At 34.2% G+C, this 19,626-nt stretch overlaps 1 protein-coding gene and 1 non-coding gene across 5 annotated transcripts in view; both read left to right on the top strand.

Moving 5' to 3' along the window:
• Positions 1 to 19,626, top strand: part of Bmpr2 (bone morphogenetic protein receptor type 2) — a 172,868-nt gene that overhangs the window by 96,210 nt on the left and 57,032 nt on the right. The gene's annotated exons all lie outside the window — the stretch shown is intronic.
• Trnam-cau (transfer RNA methionine (anticodon CAU)) lies at positions 2,998 to 3,070 on the top strand. The gene has a single exon. It is a non-coding gene; the product is annotated as a tRNA-Met (tRNA).

Below are 19,626 nucleotides of genomic sequence, written 5' to 3'. Positions count from 1 at the left end.
CCCTGGTCTTAAGATGCTGGTGGTAGATAACCATTTACTGGGTCTTTATTCATAAAATACTTGCATTAAACTTAAGATTCTTAAAGAATGTTATTACAGATAGGATAAATCTAGTAGTGAAACTTTAATTTACTATTCAGATTGTAGATTATGCAGGATTATAGAGTTATTAAACAGACTGAGCAGTCTCTTTAAAGTAAACCTTTAAAGGGAAGATTTAATATAAAATCTTCTCTAGCTGATCTAGTTAAGAAGTTAACAAGTGAACTCTTACCTCATGAATAATATTTTGAGTACCCAGTATGTCCCAGATACTGTTCTTTTAGTGTTCTATATGAATTAATTTTTTTTAATTTAACCGTTATAGAAACATTGTGAAATGATTACTACATATTCTTATTTTATATTGACTCCACTGAGGCAGATATGTAAACCTAATTTACTTAAAATTGCACATTTTATAAGTCACAGAGCAGGATTCAAACCCAGATGTTCTGGCTCCAGAGTATTTGTTATTAACCATTATATTCCATACACAAACAAGGGACCCATTTATGTTTGTTTCGTTTGGCTAGGGAGAATTTTTTTGAAAAATTCAAGGACCCTGCATGATGTTCACCATAATCTATACATGATTAAGTATTATAAAATATTTTCTATATTCACATGACATGTTATTTTATTATTTAATATTTTCTTCAAATTATCTTATTAAAATTTGTATGTATTTTAAAAGGAAACTTCCCATCATTACTGTAAGTGGAAAGCCAGCATCATAAGTAGATAGCAACTTTAAAATTTATTTAAGAATAAAAGTGATGAAAAAAAGAAGAAGAAAAGTGATGAAAACAAAACTATATTAACTAGCTAGAGATTGCTTGCTTAAATATCTGAGGCTTGAAACTTTCTCTGTGTTAAAAAGAAAGGATAGCAAATGTTTGACAAGTCATGAACTTCTACCAGGTTGAGATTTTTCTTCTCAATAATAAGAAAAGAGAAAGAAAAACTTTCACTAATACAGGTCCATGTACTACCTAAAACCAGAAGTCTTGACTCTGCAGAGCTGAACTAAATATATTTTGAGGTATCTTCCAATCATGAGTTTTTGTAGTACCTACTCTGTTTAAAAAGAATGTCAGTCTTTAAGTAAAGATATTCATATCTACAATATTCTTTTATTTTCTTATACCATTAAGAAATTTTTAAAAATGTTTTTATTTTAGTTGTTGATAGACCTTTATTTTATTCATTTATTTATATATAGTGCTGAGAATCAAACCCAGTGCCTCATACATGCTAGGCAAGTGCTCTACCACTGAGCCACAACTCCAGCTCCCATTAAGAAATTTTTATGCTTATGAATTCCCAGAGTTTTAAAGAAATGTATAATTATTGCAAACTTTAAAAACTTATTAGAACAATTTTGTGAAAAGATTTCTAGAATTGATATAGTTAATGTTTCTACCTATAAAACCAGTAGTTTTGTGTATTTTTAAAAAATTAAATAAATCTAATTCATTCTATGGAGTAGTTTTTGGTGAAAGTCAGGATATAAATGTAGAATATTTTCATTTTCTTTTATTTAGTTATTAATAATTTTGATGGTCAGTTCAAATTGATGAGAAACAAAGATCCAAGTTGCGTCTAAAACTAGGTTTAAGAAATTACATTCTAATTTATTCTGTGCTCTTAAGATTAGAAATGTTAATTTCCGGTATCTGGCAAGAAATGTCTTAATCTTATACAAGCTGGAAAAGCAGGCCTTCTTTCAAAAAAGCTAATATTGGTATAGGACCACTGGTGGGTTAAGAGCTATTGTGCATTTAAAGTATTTTTTTCAATGTTACATTTTGTTGTTATTATTTGTTTTTGTGGCACTGACATTTGAACCCAGGGCCTTGTTCATGCAAGGCGGGCACTCTATGGTTATATTCTCAACCCACTTATTTAGTTTTTATTGCTTCTGTGACAGCATTAAAGTGATTGAATAAACAGAAAATGAGAAATAAGGATGGCTTAAAGTCCTCGTTTATTACATCAAGAAGCAAAACAAGGTGTTTTTTTAAATATTTTTTGTTTTGTTTTAGATGGACACAATATATTTTATTTTTATGTGGTGCTGAGGAGCGAACCCAGTGCCTCACATGTGCTAGGCGAGCGCTCTACCACTTGAGCCACAACCCCAGCCCAAGGTGTTGTTTTATGCTTATTAAAAGTATTGATATAGAAGAAACAGAACAACATAAATAAAAAAAGTATCCTTTAGGAAAATATGAATTCTTTAATGTAGTAGTAACAAGATTATATATTTGCACATTATGTGATGTTGATCTGATACTTTTCATTCTGCAATTTTGCTCGCTGTGCGTTATTGAATGCCAATTGCATCCTGTACCACCTATGTGTCTTGCTCTCTGCTCTCAAAAAGTAATTCTTTTTTTATGTTTGTGTTTTTAAAAATTTATATTATTTTACGGACAAAGTAAAACATGTTGACAAACCTGGCTTTTGCTAACAAACTCAGTGGAAGCTTTTCATCTGCAAAATTTAAGTCCCAAGCATGTTTGGTGAAATTGAATAGTATTTTAAAATAAGTGTCTTCTGAAAATTAGATGTAGATCAAGAAATAATTTCCATGTCTTTATTTCAACAACTGCAATTTTTCTTGTCTTTAAGGATTTCCAATTCTATGTGTGTTCCTCTTTTAATGACTTAACTGTGCCCAATTTTTTTGTAAACATGCTCTCTGCCTACTGAACATTTTCTATACATTTTCATATAGAAAAACTAATTATCCATTTAATAAATATGTAATGGTTTCAGATGGAAATATACTATGGTCCTCTGACATGAAAACACTTCAAATACAGTCAGAAACAAAATGAAGCTAGCCATAATTTAAATAGCAGAGGTTGTTAAAATAACATTAAGTCGTAGTTGGCTGAGAATGTACTGATAATTGCAAAAATATTGTTAAAAGTACTTCTTGGATGGGCTGGGGATATAGCTCAGTTGGTAGAGCGTTTGCCTCATGTGCACAACGTCCTGGGTTCAATCCCCAGAACCACCAAAAAAAAATAAATAAATAAAAGTACTTCTTGGGCTGGGGCTATAACTTAATGGCAGAGCACTTGCCTAGCTTGTGTGGGGCAGTGGGTTCGATCTTTAGCATAAAAACGAACAAATAAATTTTTGTCCATCTACAACTACAACTAAAAAAAAATTACTTCTCAAATTGTTTCTTTTTAAAATGTACATTCTCTACTAGCCATAATATGAAATTATTTCAATCAACTGCTAAAAAAAAAAAAAGAGGATCATCAAATGGAGAGAAGCATAGTCACTTGATTCTTTGGGAAGCTATACTGAATTAAGAGCATAGGCTATCAGTTCAGTGCCTGATAGCCTAGGATTTTTCTAGGAGAGAACTGTCTTTAAATCTTTTTAGAAACTATTACAAATATCTTTCCTAATTTCATATTACTTTTACCAGAAAGAACGCTTTGTTGCTAATTTTTATTTCTTATATATTTGAACTTACATTCTGTGATTTTTTTTTTTTTTAGTTGTGGATGAACACAATACCTTTATTTATTTACTTTTACGTGGTGCTGAGGATCAAACCCATTGCCTCATATGTGCTAGGCAAGCATTCTACCACTGAGCTACAAACCCAGCCCTGTGGTTTTTTTACTCAAAGTTTTGCTGTTCTCTTTCCTATGAAATATACAGTTCCTGTGCTCTTTTATGTAGTTGAGAAACAGAACAAAGATAGTATTCCTCTATCTTTCATACCCAGGAAAAAAAAAAAGTGTTGTTTATTCTTGAACAGAGGATATTCTGCTTTATTTTTCTCAAGTGTATGCTTTTTTGGGGGATACCAGGGATTGAACTCAAAGGTACTCAGCTACTGAGTCACATCCCCAGCCATATTTTGTATTTTATTTAGAGACAGGGTCTCACTGAGTTGCTTAGCACTTCACTGTTGCTGAGGCTGGCTTTGAACTTGCTATCCTTCTGTCTCAGCCTCCTGAGACGCTGGGATTACAGGTATGCACCACTGCACCTGGCTTCAAGTATATTATTTTAAAGGTGTTTAGCAATAAGTAAAATATAATTGACCTTATTACTCCTGGATTCTGCATTTTTTCTGTTAATTGCTAAAATGTATTTGTAACCTCAAACCAATACTTGTGATGTCTTCATGGTCATTCAGAGACATGTGCAGGGTAACAAAAATTTTGATTTGCCCTAGGTACACATTCCTAGCTGAGGTCAAACAAGGCCATGCTCTGCCTTCTTCTTTCAGTTCTCATGTTGTAAACAAATGCCTTTTCACAGTAAATGTAGTGCCACTTTTTAAATTTTTTTCATTTTTGTGCTTTTTGTTGATGATTTTAAGGTTTAAAATGGCCCAGAAGCATGATTCTGAAGTGCTTTCTAGCATCTCTACGCAAAAGAAGGCTGTGATGTTCCTTCAGGAAAATGTGTGAGTTTTAGTTAAGCTTCATTCAGGCAGGAGTTCCAGTGCTGTTGACTGTAACATAAATGTTAATGAATCAACAGTATACTATATATTAAATAAGGTAACTTTAAAAAATATAAAAGAAGGCTATATATTGATGAGTTGATGAAATTCTGTGTTTTAGTTAGAATTTTTACTGGTGTGACTAAAAGACCTGTCAAGAATCATTTTAGAGGAGATAAAGTTTATTTGGCTTATGTTTCAGACTTTCCAGTCCATAGACGGTCAACTCCATTGCTGTGGGCCTGAGGTGAGGCAGAACTTTGTAGCAGAAGGGTGTGGAGGTAGAAAGCAGCTCCTGATATGGCAATCTGGAAGTAAAAAGAGAGAACTCCGCTCACCAGGGCCAAAATATAAACCCCAAAGGCATAACCCCAGTGTTCTCTTTCCAGTCATACCCCACCTGCCTATAGGTATTGCCCAGTTAATTCATATTAGTGGATTAACGCACCGATTAGGTCAAGGCTGTCATAACCCAGTCATTTCTCCTCTAAACTTTCTTGCATTGTCTCACACATGAGCGTTTGGAGGAATCTTATATGTAAAACATATAACATATTGTGACTAGGAGTTCATAGGATTCTTTATTTTTTTCCAAAAGTAGTTGTTCAGTATTTGTGTGTGTATATGAGCCTTTATAAAATATAACCACTGCAAATAATGAAAACCAAATGTACCTATATTGTAGTTAGCAGTTCCTGACATGACTCACATTGACCCCTGCTTTCTTTTATAATCCTCTTCCCCTGAATGGGGGCTAGACCTAATGACTTGATTTTACCAAACAGAATGTGACAAAAGTGATGGGTTCTCATTTGTGTATGTAGATTTTTAAGACTATGTCTGCTACCTTGCTGGTATGCTTTCTTTAACTGTCCTTATATGTTTATTGTAATGATGAGGAGCACCTGACAAAGAACTGAGGTCAGCAACCTGCTAAAAGCCAGCAAAAACAAAAAACAAACAGAGGCCTAGTGTCTGACAGTTTGTGAGGAACTGAATCCTATTGACAATCATAGAGTGAGCACAGAAGCAGATACTTGAGATGAATATGGCATTGACCTACACCTTGATTGCAGACTTGTGAAAGATCATCTTTGAAGCACTTAGCTAAACTGTGCATGGATTCCTATAGAAACTAATATAATAAATTTTTTACCTAAAGACTTATTAAAAAAAAAAAACCAGCAGTGTAAGTTCCCAATAAAATTGAGTGGAAGGTACAGAGATTTCCTATATACTCTGTTCCCACATGCATAGTCTTCCATGTTATCAATATTCCAATTAGAGTGGTGCAAAATATGGTTAAATATTTGTATGTATGTATTAAGACCTCTAATCATATGCTTTAGGTGGGGTGGGCAATAACAAGCAGCACTGTACTTTACCTGTTGACCCTGTTGGCAGCTTTTCCCCCTATTTTAATTGTTATTTTCACCTTCATCTTCTTTTTTATTTTATTAGTTGTTGATGAGCCTTTATTTATTTATATGTGGTGTTGAGAATCAAACCCAGTGCCTCACACGTGCTAGGCAAGCACTCTACACTGAGCTACAACACCAGCTCCCTTCTTTTTTTTTTTTTTTTTTAACCCTTTCTATTTGAAAATAGTGGCCACAATTCCTTCCTTTGTATTCCTGCTTTTTCACGTGAAAATTTCTGAATATGGAGAAAAAAATTAAGAATATTAAATTACATTTTCTTACATTTCTGTGTAGATTCAATAAATACTAACATTTTCCAAATTTTCTTCTTATCTTTCTGCCTCAGGATAGATTTATAGTTATACATATAGGTATGCATACATTTGTTTTTGTTGTGGTTGATGTTGAATCATTTGAAAATAGCTGTAAATAACATGTATTTCTTAAAAATACAAGACACGTACCATTGTCAAATTCAAAGAAAATTAGCAACATTTATATTTTCTGGATCTATTTATGTTACAGATTATAAAATTGATGTTTTGTCATTCTGTCCCATTTATTGGTTGTCATTCTTGTGTTAAAAATATTTTTTAAAAGTATTACTGTGGACTTGTATATTTTTATTTTAATGTTTAAATTACCCTGAATTTGGTTAGAAAAGTCCCTTTAAGCTGGTCCTATATCCATTTTTTCAATAACATTTTTTTGAGATATGGTTCACATACAAGATACAAGATGTTAATGTATACATTTAGTATACGTAATTCAGTGTTTTTTCATATATTTACAGAATTGTTCGAAAATAGGCTCCACCTATTTCCAGTACATGTTCATCACCTCCCAAAAGAAACATTAGCAGGCCATTATTATGCATTTTCTATTATTTCTTGCCCCGCAAGCCCTAGCAACCACTCATCTACTTTTTGTCTGTATGGATTTGCTTGTTTTTGTCATTTCCTGTGAAAAGGTATGTGGGATTTTTATGCCTGACTTTTTCCACTTAGTTAGTATGGTTTGTATCACTGTGAAAAATATCAAAGAAAAACAGCTTAAAGGAGGAAAGATTTATTTCGGCTCTCAGTTTCAGAGGTTTTAGTCCATAGTTGCTTGGTTGCATCACAATGGGCTTGTGGTAAGGTAGAATATTGGTAGCAAAGCTATTCAACTCTGGATGGCCGAGGGGGGTGGTATTGAGGGATTAGGGGCTACGGATAAGATTTACCCTTTAAAGGCATGTCCCCAATGACCTACTTCTTTCAACTGGGTACCACTTCCTAATAGTCCATTTAACTACAGATTCATCAATGTAAGCATACATTGATGAAATGAATGCCCTCATCATACAGTTACTTCCCTAAAGTCTCACCTTTGAACATTGTTGCACAGGGGACCAAGCCTTCAACACCTGAGCCTTTGGGGAGAAATTTTAGATCCAAACCATAACACAGAGTATGTTCAAGGTTCATCTGTGTTTTAGCATATATTAATATTCATACTTTTTATGGCTAAATGTTTCATTGTATTAATACACCACTTTTTATAATTTATCTACCAATTGATGAATATGTGAGTTATTTCTGATTTTGACTGTTATGAACATTCGTCTACAAATTTTTATGTAGATATATGTTTTTATTTCCCTTGGTCATATACTCAGGAATAGAGTTGCTAGGTTTTATGGTAACTATATTTAGCTTTTCATGAATTGCTGTACTATTTTCGAAAGCAGTTATACCATTTTATAGTTCCACGAACAATACGTAAATTATTCAATTTTTCCATTTTCATGCCAACATCTATTATTGTCCATATTTTTTTATTGGTTGTTCAAAACATTACAAAGCTCTTGACATATCATATTTCATACATTAGATTCAAGTGGGTTATGAACTCCCATTTTTACCCCAAATACAGATTGCAGAATCACATCAGTTACATATCCACATTTTTACATAATGCCATATTAGTAACTGTTGTATTCTGCTACCTTTCCTATCCTCTACTATACCCCCTTCCCTCCCCTCCCATCTTCTCTCTCTACCCCATCTACTGTAATTCATTTCTCTCCTTGTTTTTTTTCCCATTCCCCTCACAACCTCTTATATGTAATTTTGTATAACAATGAGGGTCTCCTTCCATTTCCATGCAATTTCCCTTTTCTTTCCCTTTCCCTCCCACCTCATGTCTCTGTTTAATGTTAATCTTTTCCTCCTGCTCTTCCTCCCTGCTCTGTTCTTAGTTGCTCTCATTATATCAAAGAAGACATTTGGCATTTGTTTTTTAGGGATTGGCTAGCTTCACTTAGCATAATCTGCTCTAATGCCATCCATTTCCATGCAAATTCCATGATTTTGTCATTTTTTAGTGCAGAGTAATACTCCATTGTGTATAAATGCCACATTTTTTTTTATCCATTCATCTATTGAAGGGCATCTGGGTTGGTTCCACAGTCTAGCTATTGTGAATTGTGCTGCTATGAACATCAATGTGGCAGTATCCCTGTAGTACGCTCTTTTAAGGTCTTCAGGGAATAGTCCGAGAAGGGCAATAGCTGGGTCAAATGGTGGTTCCATTCCCAGCTTTCCCAGGAATCTCCATACTGCTTTCCAAATTGGCCGCACCAATTTGCAGTCCCACCAGCAATGTACAAGTGTAACCTTTCCCCACATCCTCGCCAGCACTTGTTGTTGTTTGACTTCATAATGGCTGCCAATCTTACTGGAGTGAGATGGTATCTTAGGGTGGTTTTGATTTGCATTTCTGCTAGAGATGGTGAGCATTTTTTCATGTACTTGTTGATTGATTGTATGTCCTCCTCTGAGAAGTGTCTGTTCAGGTCCTTGGCCCATTTGTTGATTGGGTTATTTGTTATCTTATTGTTTAATTTTTTGAGTTCTTTGTATACTCTGGATATTAGGGCTCTATCTGAAGTGTGAGGAGTAAAAATTTTTTCCCATGATGTAGGCTCCCTATTTACCTCTCTTATTGTTTCTCTTGCTGAGAAAAAACTTTTCAGTTTAAGTAAGTCCTATTTGTTGATTCTTGTTTTTAACTCTTGTGCTATGGGTGTCCTATTAAGGAATTTGGAGCCCGACCCCACAATATGTAGATCGGAGCCAACTTTTTCCTCTATCAGACGCAGAGTCTCTGATTTGATATCAAGCTCCTTGATCCACTTTGAGTTAACTTTTGTGCATGGCGAGAGTAGGGGATTCAGTTTCATTTTGTTGGATATGGATTTCCAGTTTTCCCAACACCATTTGTTGAAGATGCTATCCTTCCTCCATTGCATGCTTTTAGCCCCTTTATCAAATATAAGATAGTTGTAACTTTGTGGATTGGTTTTTGTGTCCTCTATTCTGTACAATTGGTCCACCCGCCTGTTTTGGTACCAGTACCATGCTGTTTTTGTTACTGTTGCTCTGTAGTATAGTTTGAAATCTGGTATCGCTATGCCGCCTGATTCACACTTCCTGCTTAGAGTTGCTTTTGCTATTCTGGGTCTTTTATTTTTCCATATGAATTTCATGATTGCTTTATCTATTTCTACAAGAAATGCCATTGGGATTTTGATTGGCATTGCATTAAACGTATAGAGAACTTTTGGTAATATCGCCATTTTGCTGATGTTAGTTCTGCCTATCCATGAACAGGGTATATTTTTCCATCTTCTAAGGTCTTCTTCTATTTCTCTCTTTAGGGTTCTGTAGTTTTCATTGTATAAATCTTTCACCTCTTTTGTTAGGTTGATTCCCAAGTATTTTATTTATTTTTTTTGAGGATATTGTGATTTCCAGTTTCATTCCATTATGATCAGATAAAATGCATGGTATTATCTCCACCCCTTTATATTTACTGAGGGTTGCCCTATGGCATAATATATGGTCTATTTTTGAGAAGGATCCATGTGCTACTGAGAAAAAAGTATATCCACTTGATGATGGTTGATATATTCTATATATGTCAGTTAAGTCTAGGTTATTGATTGTGATCTTGAGTTCTATAGTTTCTTTATTCAACTTTTGTTTGGAGGATCTGTCCAATGGTGAGAGAGGTGTGTTGAAGTCACCCATAATTATTGTGTTGTGGTCTATTTGATTCTTGAACTTGAGTAGAGTTTGTTTTATGAACGTCGCAGCACCCTTATTTGGTGCATAAATATTGATAATTGTTATGTCTTGTTGGTGAATGGTTCCTTTTAACAGTATATAATGTCCTTCCTTATCCCTTTTGATTAACTTAATCTTGAAGTCGATTTTATTCGATATGAGGATGGCCACCCCTGCTTGGTTACGAGGACCGTGTGCGTGGTATATTTTTTCCCAACCTTTCACCTTCAGCCTGTGTATGTCTTTTCCAATCAGATGTGTCTCCTGGAGGCAGCATATTGTTGGATTTGTTTTTTTAATCCATGTTACCAGCCTATGTCGCTTTATTGGAGAGTTTAAGCCATTAACGTTTAGAGTTACTATTGATATATGGTTTGTACTTCCAGCCATGTTTGATTATTTATCTTTTTTTTTTTTAATTTAGTTTGTTTCTCCATGATTAGCTTTCCCCCCGCCCTCTGTCTTTACTGAGGTACTTCGCACTGTTGGTTTTGGTTATTGTTTTTCATTTCTTCCTCGTGTAATGTTTTGCTCAAGATGCTTTGCGATGCTGGTTTTCTGGCTGCAAATTCTTTTAACTTTTGTTTATCATGAAAGATTTTTATTTCGTTGTCATACCTGAAGCTTAATTTTTCTGGATACAAAATTCTTGGTTGGCATCCATTGTCTTTCAGTGTTTGAAATACGTTGTTCCAGGATCTTCTCGCTTTCAGCGTCTGTGATGAAAAATCCGTTGTTAACCTTATTGGTTTACCCCTGAATGTAATCTGCCTCCTTTCTCTTGTAGCTTTTAATATTTTCTCTTTGTTCTGTATATTGGATATCTTCATAACAATGTGTCTTGGCATTGGTCTACTGTGATTTTGTATGCTCGGTGTCCTGTATGCATCGACAATTTGTATATCCGTTTCCTTTTTTATTTCTGGAAAGTTTTCTATAATTATTTCATTCAGCAGATTGCTCACTCCCTTGGTTTGAACCTCTATACCTTCCTCTATCCCGATGACTCTTATGTTTGTTTTTTTTTATGTTATCCCATATCTCTTGGATGTTTTTCTCGTGATTTTTTACCAGCCTGTCTGAGTTGGCTAGACTCTTTTCAAGATGATATATTTTGTCTTCATTATCTGACGTTCTGGCTTCTACTTGCTCCACTCTGTTAGTGATATTCTCATTTGAATTTTTAATTTGGTTTATAGTTTCCTTCATTTCTAGAATTATTGTTTGATTTTTTATAATCTCTATCTCCTGATAAAGATGCTTATTTGCTTCTTTTATCTGTTTATGTAATTCACTTTCAATGTGTTCTTTCACTGTTTGAATTTGCTGTCTCATATCCTCTTTAAGATTCCATTCCATCTGTCTAAGGTATTCCTTGAGTTCTTTATTTGGCCATTTTTCTGATGCCTCTAGGTCCTCCTGAATATTTAGGCTGTCCTGCATTGTTTGTACTCCTTTTCTTCCTTGCTTTTTCATGCTGCTCATGTTACTTCTTGTTCTGTTTGACTGCTGAGTTACTGTTTACTCCTATAAATTTATTTGATGCTGTTGCCGCTTGTTATCTCCTCCGCCGCATTCTGGTGACGTCAGTTCTCTGCCTATTGTCCATATTTTGTATTATACTACCTTAGTGGATGTGAGGTGGTATCTCATTTTTGTTTTGGTTGCATTTACCTAATTATTGATAGTGTTGCTGTAGTTTGAATCTGGCCTTTTTCTCAAAGGCCCACATTTTAAAGGTTTGGTCCCTGCTTGATCAGTTAGGAGGTGGAGGAAACTTTTGGAGGTAGGCCCTACCTAGTGGGACATTTTAGGTCACTGGGGGTGTACTCTCAAAGGAATTCTGGAACCCCGTCTCTTCCTCTTCCGACCCCCCCAAAAAAAAATAAAAAAAGAAACACCATGTCCTGGCCATAAGATGGCCAACTTTGCTCTGTCATATGTACTTGCCTCCCCACAGGACCAAAAGCAATAAGGCCAACTGAACATAGATGAAACCTCCAAACTGTGATGCAAAATAACTTTTCTCATTATAAGTTGACTAACATAGGTATTGAGCATCTTTCCTTGTACTTATTTTCTTTAGTGAAAGTTAATTCAAATGCTGTGCCCATTTTAAAATTGTGCCTTTGTCTTTTTATTGTTGTAAGAGTTCTTTTTGCATCCTGGAAACAAATATCCTGTCTGACATATGATTAGAAAATATCCTTTTTCTGTTCTCTTGCTTGTTATTTCACTTTCTTGATAGAACACTTGGAATTACACAAGGTTTAAATTTTGACAAAATTTGGTTTATCTATTTTTTTTCCGTTTGTTGTTTGTGCTTTAGAAGTCTCATTTATTTATTTATTTATGGTATTGGGGATTGAACCCAGTTTACCATTGAACCACATCCCCTTTTTATTTTGGATAGGGTCTTGCTAAGTTGGTGAGGCCACACTTGAGCTTGTGACCCTCCTGCATTAGCCTCCCACGTCCCTGGGATTATAGATGTGTGCCACCATGCCCTTGAAGTCATATCTAAGAAACCATTTCCTAATACATAGTCATGAAGACTTACTTCTTAGGGTTTTATAATTTAGGGTCTTATATTTACATCTGTGATCCATTTTGAGTAAATATTTGTATATTAAATAAGGTATAGGATTTCAACTTTATTCTTTTGTTTGATATCCAATTTCCCAGTAGCATATATTAAAAAGACTATTTTTTCCCCATTGAATTGTCTTTGTACTCTTGTCAAAAATCAATTGGCTGTATACATGAGGGTTTATTTCTGAACTCTCATGAATTAGGTGAGTAAACACAGGCCTCTGCTGTTTTCAGCATTTTGTAGAATGAAAAACAGTTCCCCAAAGATATCTGTGAGGTTACCTTATTTGGGAAAAGCATCTTTTTGTATATATATGTGATTGATTATTAAGGATCCTGGGATGGGTGATTATACTGGATTATCTGGGCATGTCCTTATAAGAAAGAGATATTTGGCACACACACAGAAGAAGGCAAATGTGACTAGGAAGACAGAGTTTAGAATGATGCACCCACACAAGCCAAGGAATGCTGGCAGACACCAAAGGCTTGGAAGAAGAAAGTAATGGACCTTCCCCTTAGAGCCTCTGAGGGAATCGCAGACACTTTAATTTGACCCAGGAAACTTAATTCAAATTTCTGTCCTCTAGAACAAAGACTTTAATAAATGCATTGAGTTGTCTGCAGCTACATTAAATTTGGAATCCTAGCCATATGAGAATCTGGAAAATGTAGGGTTTATCTTCCTAGCCCCTGTGAATATTAGGAAGGCACAGTAGAATAAAGGCAGAATGGATTTTGTTTGTTTGTTGTGGTGCTGGGGATTGAACCCAGGGCTTTGTGCAGAATGGATATTAAGGAGCAGTTTACCATATCCCTCAAAATATTTTTCCTCAGTGACACAATGTAAATTTCTGGTATTATGACCCTTATAGAGAGGAATCAGGAAGTAGACCAGAGTGAAAAATGGATGATAGAGGGTGTTTCACTCCAGTTTGAATTTTTGAGTCTCTCTCATTATTTTTTTTCCTAAGAACCAGTCACAGTCTAGTTATGTCATTGCCCTTCTGTGCCCTGAATTTTATTTTTCATCTGCTCTCTGCTCCTTCCTGCAGACACATTTTAGTGTTTCTAGTCCCTGGACTCTGATGATATGTCTCTCTAACACACATACAAACATCTTTGGGATATTGTCATGCACTTCCCTTTTTCCTACCACCCTACTGCACCTTCATGCTTGTGATTCAGCATGTGTATCTGCTCCTACTGTTGGCAGCATAGGGTCTTTAGAAAGTTTTTAAACAGCTTCAAAATATCTGAGCAACATTTCTCAAGCATTTTTTGTTTGTGTAAATTTTGGAGAAACAAATTAACTGACTTAGCTCTTTTACATGGCATATAATACAGTAGCCTGAATTAACTCTGCTACTTAAGCATTTTAGAGTCGAAGCACCCAAGACATACAAACAATTATGTTGTTCTAATATATAAAAGTCTTATCCACTAAAAAATTATGGCATGGTAATAAATAAACAATTAGCTATGACACAGGACATGGTGATTATGTGATTTGACAGGTGTTAAAATTGTTTAGTAATATTCTATGAGCATAATCCATGTGATTACAGATGGCAGAACAAATATTTCAGATAATCACAGAGACCTTCCAGGAGTATAGTTGATATTACATGTGCTGTGATGATTCTGATTCATTTATATATTTTGTGATTAATAACTGTTTGAAAGTGTTGGGATAAATTGCATCCTATATTTTTCTTTTCCTGAATCCATTAAATGGAAAGAAAAACCGAGAGAATATATCCAGCAGATATTGGAACTGTATCAGATTTTATTTTTTAATCATTATATTCCTCTGGAGTTAAGATATCTAAATTCCCAACCCAGAATTTCCATCTCTGAGGTGTGTATAGAGGGGTGTGGGCTGATGGGGGATAGGAGAGTAAAGGAAAATTTTCACTGAATATCTTGAAGTTTTCATGTCAGTGTATCACCTACCCCAACATATTAAAAAGATGTTTAAACTTCAGAAATATTGTAAGTGCAGAATATATCAAGACCTAATCTGGATTAATAATATTATACATCAGAGAATGGAATTTATACCGAAAGATTTATTTGCAGATAGTTTCTTTTTAAATATATTTTTAAGTTGTAGATAGACACAATACCTTTATTTTTATTTATTTATTTTTATGTGGTGCTGAGGATAGAACCCAGTGTCTCACCCATGCTAGGCGAGCACTCTACCACCGAGCCACAACCCTAGCCCTTGAAAGATGTTTTATTGCGCTTGAAAGAAATGTGTGATCCCACGAGTAAATAAATACAAGACATTTTTTTAAGACTTACAAGGAAGGACGGTAGAAAGGGACAGACATTATTGGCCTATGTACATGTATGATCACACTACTGGAGTGACTCTGAATCATGTACAGCCAGAGGAATGAGAAGTTGCATTCCATTTGTGTACTGTATGTCAAAATGCATTCTACTGTAAAATCAATCAATCAATTAATTATTATTTTTTTTAAAGACAGGAACTAAAAAGAACCGTGGTAGTGGGGTTTGGGGGAGCACAAGAGTATTCCCAACAGGTTGTTTGGGACCCATTGGTCAATCTTCCAAACTAGTGAGTCACTGATATGACATTCTCTCACTATTCTAGTGTACTTATTTCCAGTGTGATCTTATCAGTGCTCTCCACATTCATTCATTGATTCATTCATTCAGTAAGCAGATATTGAATAATGTTATGCATGTAAGTCACTGTGTAAATGTGAGGTGTAAGAAATGATACACTTTGTTTTCTTATTCTCTTTATTAACCTCATCTATGAACTTATACCTGTTGGGGATGGGAATATAGGGAAGAATACGGAATGGGCAGAAGTCATATCAGTAATTATAATATTATGAAATAAATGCTAACATTATCTATTAAGCACTTTATTTTTTTTAAATTTTTTATTGTTGGTTGTTCAAAACATTACATAGTTCTTGACATATCATATTTCACACTTTGATTCAAGTGGGTTATGAACTTCCATTATTAAGCACTTTATAAATGCTGAAAATTATATTATTGAGTTTTATCTTCGTGTGTACATATATACCCTTAATGTTTTAAAAATTAAAAATTGTCTTCTGAAAAAAGTGAGATCCATCCTTAGATTTTTTTTTTTTTTTTTTAGTTGTAGATGGACATAATACCTTTATTTTATCTGTATGTGGTGCTGAGGATTGAACCCAGTGCCTCACACATATGAGGCAAGCACTCTACCACTGAGCTACAACCCCAGCCCTCTCTTAGATCATTTTTTAAATTGTGATAAAATACATGTAATGTAAAATTTATCATCTTAATCAGTTCAGTAGTAGTAAATACATTTATATCGATGTGTAATGTATCTCCAGAAATCTTTTTTTTTTTTTCCTTGCAAAACTGAAACTCTGTACTCATTAAAAAACTCTCTGCTGTTCCCTACCTGTAATCCCTGGAAACCCTCTCTCTTCTACTTTGTCTTATGAATTTGACTACTCTAGTTACATCAAGTAAGTGAAGTCATACAGTGTTTGTATTACTCTTAGGCATTTTGTATACACTATTTTTTTGTTACCCTTAGACATTTTGTATATACTATTTTCTTTTCATATTTGAAAGAGAAAGTTATTTGAAAGTAAGAGAAGTTATTTAAAAATTGAAAATTGTACAACTAAGGGAACAAAGGCAAGGAGTATGAAATTTAAAAAGTAAAACTCAACTGTAATTAAGAAATTTAAGTCATGGTAGATGGAATTTCCTAAACAACCTGAAGAAAAAAATCGGTATATAATTGGGCTAGGAAAATATGCTAAAGATAAAGGTAGATCAGAATTGCAGTTTAACATTTATGTACCTGACAAAAGGTACATAAATTATTATTTTATATCTTAACCCACAAAACAACTGAAGTGCTATGCTTTAAATAAATAAATGTGATTAATGTTTCTAATGTTAAAAATTTATGCTAGGCTGGGGTGTAGCTTAGAGGTAGAGTGTTTGCCTAGCATCATCATTATTATTCTGTAGCTAATAACAGGTTTCTAGGCAGTACTTGTAGACTCCTTTGTTTAGGTATCAATATGTTTTCAATTGTGAGAAATACATGGGTAGAACCAAAAAATTTTATTCTAAGCTCTTCCTAAATATAAAATTTTAGAATCTTGAAAGTTATATAAATTCACATACACCTGTGTCAGATGTCACATGGACAATAGTAGATATACTCATTATTTGTCAGCTATTGCAAATGATGCATCATCAATAAGCCAGTCTTTTATTTGGGGGGAGGGAGCATCAGGGATTGAATTTGGGGGCACTCAACCACTGAGCCACATCCCCAGGCCTATTTTGTATTTTCTTTATAGAGACAGGGTCTCATTGAGTTGCTTAGTGCCTTGCTGTTGCTTTGAACTTGTGATCCTCCTGTCTCAGCTTCCCTAGCCACTGGGATTACAGATGTGCACCACAGTGCCCTGCAAGAAGCCAGTCTTAAGCTTGGTGGCTTTAGCAGTAAACATTTATTCTCATGATCATAGATCTGTAGATCAATTATTATTTGTCTGATCCAAGACTAGATTCAACTTCAAGTTACAGGGTCAGTTCACATCTTCTCTGAATCCCAGGATCAAGGGGCAACATTTCTTCAGGACCACTTCTAGTAGTTGACAAGCTCAACTACACAAGCATTTTAGATTCCTGCTCACTTTATATTTGTTAACTTCCCATTGGCCTAATCAAGTCACATGACCAAGTTCAAAGTCAAAGGACTGGGAAGTATACTACCTAAGGCCAAAGCAAAAATGTGGATATATTTCTATCACAGGAAAGTGAGAATTTTAGGAAGCAAAAAGAATTTACCTTTTAAACTTAAAAAGTATACACATGCACACATATACACACATTCATAAGAGGTGGTACTAAATACATAGAGGCTAATGGATATTTTTAGCAGCTATCTGTTACCACCTCTTTATTGTGCATGGTATACATTCCTCAGTTTTTTAAAAATAAAACTATTATATATAAGAATCAACATGCAAAATGTTCCCACAATGGCATAAATAAAAATATTTCTCCTTCTGCTGACTTCCACTGTATTTTAATTATACAATCTTTGTCTGTTTTATTTTAAAACTGAGATAGAGTTGGACTAAAAATAGAACTTTCTGTATATGCCAGAATTTCTCCAGTGCTTCTAAGCAGGACATGTGGGTGCCTGTAACTTTATCTTTCTGTCTTCACTATCTAAGGAGTGTGGTTTGTAGGAACTGAGCAAATACTTGTAGGTAGTTTTGGAGAAAATAATCAATAATGATCTGGCAGAGACACAATTCCTTTTAATATCTTTTCATTGAAGATCAAATGTGCATGTGTAGTAGGAACCTTTTTAAAAATTGTTGGACAGGTTAAGATAGGTGCTTTTGGAGGTGACAAAACAATGTGGGTTAAGAGGTTAAGGATTTCAGTGATTTTAAAAATGAATTAAGGGTGGCTTTCTGAGCAGTGTTTATTTCAAAAAGCTCTCCATAGTTTATGTTTAAGGCATATTCCCCCCCCACCTCTTAATTCCCATCCTTTTCTGTCCTCTCTGTTCCTTACTGTATGCTCATCTCCTGTTAACTCTTGCCTTCTTTATTGCTAGCTACTACTTCTGCCAAAACATTAGAAACAGCAAGAGGGTGTACAACCTATTCATTTGTCTGCTTTGTTTAATATTTTTCTCTTGGCAACAACCAATGGATACCTTAAAGTACTGAATGTTATTGAAAAACCAAATGTATATAGTTGTGAAATGTAGTAGTTATTATATATGGTGGTTTTTAAATTATTGTTTTAAATCCCCAGACTGATTACAAGGAAAAATAACTACATATGTTATATACAAAAACAACTTTGAATAAGTTCAGCCATGTACAACAACATGGTTAAATGTATTATTGAACAAAAGAAGAAAGGCATAAAAATTCTATTTGTGTATTCAGAAACATGCAAAATTAAGCATACAGGATGGTAGTACTATTAAGAAAAGCAAGGAAATTATTACCACAAAAGTCAGGATAGTGATTATTTCTGGGATTGATAAAGGCTGTTAAGACCAGGTAGGAGGCTTGGGGATCTTGGGTGTTCTATTTCTTGGCCCAGGTGGTAGCTACATGATTGGTTTCTTCATTAACTATACATCTATGTTTTTAAACACTTTTTGTTTATGTGGGTTATATTTTGTAATTAAAAATAGGTTTATAAAAGAGAAATAGTTATGCAAAATAACAAATTAGAACAAGAGAAAAAAACCTAGAAAACAGATAAGAAATTTAAAGGAAAAAAACTAAATCTTTTTCTCCAACTAAATATTTTGCTTTCCTAATGAGAATGAGTAAAAGTTACTGTCATAATTTTTTTAAAAATTTTTTTTAATATTTATTTTTTAGTTTTCGGTAGACACAACATCTTTATTTTATTTTTATGTAGTGCTGAGGATCGAACCCAGCACCCTGTGCATGCCAGGCGAGCGCGCTACGGCTGGAGCCACATCCCCAGCCCTACTGTCATAATTAAAAGAACATAAAATGCGGAAGGCAGTACTTGAACAATATAATTTATATTTTGTTGTCCAATTGGTAAATTATAAGGTGTAACTTTCAGTTTTTATAATCAAATTATTTCATGGTCGTTTTCTGGGAATGCAGGTCTTCAGTATGAATTCTGGATTTACAAATATCATTTATAGAACACTTAAGAAAATTGACTAGGAATCTTTAATACTTTGATTTGATTCTTATGAATTTTGTGAGTTTCCTGTAGTGTGAATTTTGCTTTGTTTTATTTTAAATAATGAATTATTACAGTGACTAGATTTCCATTTTCCGAGTGTAAATTTAGGCTCAAATTGACTTTTCTTTATTAGGTTTTTGAACTAAGAAGTATTAAATAATTATTTTGAGCAGTTGTTTGGTGTAACAAACTCTTTATT

The sequence above is a fragment of the Marmota flaviventris genome, chromosome 11 (genome assembly GCF_047511675.1).
Source record: "Marmota flaviventris isolate mMarFla1 chromosome 11, mMarFla1.hap1, whole genome shotgun sequence".
Classification (NCBI taxonomy): Eukaryota; Metazoa; Chordata; class Mammalia; order Rodentia; family Sciuridae; genus Marmota; species Marmota flaviventris.
Note: the sequence above shows the minus strand (reverse complement) of the source record. Positions and strands in the feature narration are given on the sequence as shown.